At 29.6% G+C, this 4,596-nt stretch overlaps 1 pseudogene; it reads left to right on the forward strand.

Moving 5' to 3' along the window:
- Positions 1-3,173: 3,173 nt before the first annotated feature.
- On the forward strand, positions 3,174-3,928 carry LOC149496976 (zinc finger BED domain-containing protein DAYSLEEPER-like; annotated as a pseudogene).
- The last annotated feature ends 668 nt before the right edge of the window (positions 3,929-4,596 follow it).

A 4,596-nucleotide genomic window follows, 5' to 3' on the forward strand; every position in this document is an offset into this window, starting at 1 on the left:
TGGTGGTTCAGGAATTTATAGGGGTAAGCAGAATTCAGAAAAAATCAAAAATTCGAACCAAAACAATTAATTTCGGTTATTTGGTTCAGTTTTTCAGTTTCTGGAACGGTAACGGTTAGCAGTTGAGACTAATTTTGGATTTTTGATTTGGTTCGATTTTGGATGAAAAATTTGCGATTAACCAAATCAAACCGCAAATTAAAACGCCGCGTTTTAATTTGCACAACTAAAACACTAAACCTTGTGTTTTCCCTTCTCAATCCCTCTCCTCCTTGCTATTTTTTTTTTTTTTTTTTTTTTGAAGTTAAAACCTCCTTGCTATTTAGTTTTGCGCCGCACCCAACCTCTATTTTCTCCATTCTCAGTTCTCATCACTGATCCCCTTTTCCGACTAAACTCATTGCACGAAGCTACCGACCTTAGTGTCTACTCCAATCAGGTTAGTTTTTTTTTAACTTTCTTTGCTTTTGGTTTAATAATTTTGATTAATATAGTAAAAAATATGATGATTTGCATGTTGACTCATGGATTTTTATTTTCTTTTCCTTTTTCATGAAATCAATTTATTTGATTTTTTTCTTTTTCCCTTCATATTTGTTTTCCTTTTCCTTTAAAGTTTGAACGTTCATTTGTTAAGTTTTTCCCTTTTCGTTTTAATTTTCTTTAACTTTTTCCTTTCAATTCTTTGTTGAAATTTTGGAAGGAAGAATGGAAATGCACAAGATGATTAATAATGTTTAGCACTTCATTGAATTAACAAAAGAATGTGCCTATTTATAGGCTTACAGGTGAATCAAATAAGATCTAAAAATACTCCTAAAAATCATCGATCCTAATAACAAAAATATCAAATTCTATGCAGAAAATCTGCACTAAATAAAATTGAAATCTCAACAAATTTTTCATAATATTATTTTGAATTAATCCTAACATTCTTTCCTTTTCCTTTTCGTTTGTTTTTTTCCTTTTTCTTTTCATATTTTTTTTTCCTTTTCCTTTGAAGTTTAAACATTGATTTATTATTTTTTTTTCCTTTTTGTTTTAATTTTCATCAACCTTTTCCATTCAATTCCTTCTTTTACCATTTTCAATTCTTTCTTTGAATCTATGGTTTCATTTTTTTTTTTCCTTTTGCTTTCAATTTTTGTATTTTTATAATTGTTTGCAAATTTAAGAACAAAAAATACCAAGATATTCTCCTTGCTTTATATTTAATATTAACAAATAGACAACTATTTCTGCAATGATGACACGAATTTATCTTTAATGGACACTTTGAAGAATGAACTAAAGTTGTAGTAATTATTATTCTTATTATGGTGGCTTGTTAATGGGTTGTATTATTATTATGGTGGCTTGTTAATTGGTTGCAGTTATTTAAAAAGGGTAAACTATGAAATAAAAAATGAGGTTGGTTAAGAAAATCAATAGAAAAAGAAAACTGTAGGGAAAACTATATATGAAATGGATGCTTAGGTTTAACTAGTAATGAAGACCAAAATTAAAATGTGAAAACAAACATCTTATCAAAGACATAAGACTTTAACTGGAACCCCAGTTCTAATTCTAGCACTCAACAATGTGAAAGCAAATAATTAACTAATTGCAGTGTCTATCACATTGATAGTTGAAGCATGATTCCTTATTCTTGTTAGCGTTTTACTTTTGATTGTTTTTGTACTATTGCATATTAATCAATTAAATAGAATTGAGATAATTATTGATTTTATTCCTTGCTTTTTCATTTTAACAGTATATAGTAGCTAAAATGAGTTCATTTACTCCTCCTGAGGAACTCATGAGTTCACCCAACCCCAAGTCAACTCAAAGTGAAACTGAAATTGCATCAAGGAATTTGAGAAAGCCAACAAAGCTAAGGTTTGCTGTTTGGGATCATTTCACAGGGTACATTAGTGAGGGAGGAGAAGAAAAATGTAAGTGTAATCATTATAGTAAAGAATTATGTTGTAATACAAGAAAGAATGGCACATATACACTTAGGAATCACATGAATTCTTGTAAGCATCATCCACATGCAATTGACACAAGACAAATACAATTATCCTTGCAACGTATTTCAAATCCTAATGAGGGAGATGTAGGGACACTTAGTACTTGGAAGTACAATGAAAATGTAATTAGGGAGGCTCTTGCATTTATAGTTATTGTGGATGAATTACCTTTTAAGTTTGTTGAAGGTGAGGGTTTTAAGCGATTTATGAAACTTGTATGCCCTAGGTTTAGAATTCCATCTCGTTGGACAGCTTCTCAAGATTGTTACAATTGTATTTGAATGAGAGGTCTACATTGAAAAATTTTTTTAGAACAAATTGTCAACGGGTTTGCTTAACTATGGATACTTGGACTTCATGCTAAAGAATTAACTATATGTGTTTCACGGCGCATTATACTGATGATGATTATAATTTGAACAAAAAAATTATTAATTTTTGTACAATTTCATGTCACAAAGGTGAGACAATTAGTAAGGCAATTGAAACTTATTTGCTTGAATGGGGCTTGGATAAAGTTTTTACTATTACTATTGACAATGCTAGTTCAAATGATGTTGCTAGTTCTTATTTGAAAAAGAAATTTATTAATTGAAATGTTGGTGTGTGTAATTGTGATTATCTTCACATGAGATGTATGGCACATATTGTTAATTTGGTTATAATGGATGGATTAAAAGATGTGAATGAGTCAGTGACAAGGGTAAGGAATGCAGTGAGATATATTCAAAGTTTTCCAACTAGATTGAAAAATTTTAAGGAGTGAATTGAATATGAAAAAATTTAATGCAAGTCACCTTTATGTTTAGATGTGCCTACTAGATGAAATTCTACATATTTAATATTGAAAACAGCAGAAAAATATGAAAGATACAAGTCGCAGGAACCAATGTTTAGGATTGAGTTAGATAAAAAGATTTCTGACCACTTGGATTGGGAAGAAGTTAGAAAAATGGCTGATATGTTGTCTCATTTCTATGAGTTTACTTTGTTCAAGGTATGTCACATCCAACTTGTTCTTTAGTGAGATTAATGATTTTTGTTTTATTTTAAGTGAACGGCAAAATAATGTATAAAAAGATGTGAAGTCTATGAATGATAAAATAAGGGCCAAAATTGATAAATATTGGGGTAATATAACCAAAATGAATAAACTTATCTATGTTGTTCTTGACCCCTCGTGATAAATTTGAGTACATAGAGTATGCATTTGAGAAGATGTATGGCAAGGTAAAGGGTGAAAGTTTGTTTATAAGTGTGAAAAACTCCGTGAGAGAATTGTTCAATGAATATAAAAATATATATCAACCTGAGCGTGATCAGTCTGCTGACAGTGGTGGATCTCAAGTAAGTACTAGTAGCATTGATCTTGGTATGATATGTACAAAGCCAAAATCTTTTTTGATGCAACACTACAAAAAGCAAAAACTTTCAGATTTTGGTGGTAGAGAAGCAAAAACTGAGTTAAATGTCTTAGTGAAGCAATTCAAGATGACAAAGAAGGTTTTAATATCTTAAAATGGTGAAAGATTAATTGTGAGAGATTTCCTATCCTAGGAAGAATGGCTAGAGATATATTGGCAGTTCTTGTATCGACAGTGGCTTCAAAGAGTGCTTTTAACACTGAAGGAAGAGTGCTTGACTCATTTAGGAGTTCTTTGACTCCTAAAATAGTAGAGGGATTGATCTGTGCACAAGATTAGCTTCGATCATCTTACATAAATGTTGAAGAAGATATAGAAGAACTTGAAAAACTTGAACAAGGTATGTGACAAAATCAAAATATTATTGTTTGTTTTATCTTATTCAATATTTTAATTTGAGCATATGTATTGATAATTGTTTGGTTTTAATTTTTAGCTCTACCTTTGGTTGAAATCACAATTGGTGCTACGACATTAAATGCTACTAGTTAGACCTTTGTTAAAAAGGTTGGTTGATATTTAATAAGTTGTGATCTTAGTATCATTATGTATATAGGCTCCATAATGATATAAGAGGAATACTTATATATTCTTTTTCTATTTAATTATTAATTGTTTTTAACCTTTTTTTTTTTAGGTTTGGAGAAAATGATGGACTTGTAAACTTTTGGGACTATGGATATGTGACATGGATGTGATTTGATGATCAAGCTTGGAGTTATTATTGACTTGTTGTTTTATTATGTGAACTTGGTTACTAGTTAATTTGTGGTCTTTTCTAGACTTTAATTATTAACTTGTTTAATTTGTGAATTTTAAATTGTTAATTTGTATGCTCATGGATTTTGGAATATTAATTTATTATTATAGTTAGTGGATTTTAGTTTAAAGCAATAATTCAATATTTTATTAGAAAACTTATAACTTCTAAATTGGATATTGAATTATAGATTTTTTTTTTCCATATTTAAAATTAAAATGATTCAAAAAATAAATTTGAATATTCAGTAATCGAACGGAACCGCAATTTGCGGTTCGATCATATTTGGTTACCAAAATAATTTCATTTGGATCGGTTAGTTTAAAAGTAAAATTTTCAGTTTTCAGTTTTTGGTTTTTGGATTCGATTCAGTTCGGTGCCGCATCGCCCCATTGCTCAC

This window comes from Jatropha curcas, chromosome 4 (assembly GCF_041381405.1).
Source record: "Jatropha curcas cultivar XTBG-Jc1 chromosome 4, XTBG_Jcur_1.0, whole genome shotgun sequence".
Lineage (NCBI taxonomy): Eukaryota > Viridiplantae > Streptophyta > Magnoliopsida > Malpighiales > Euphorbiaceae > Jatropha > Jatropha curcas.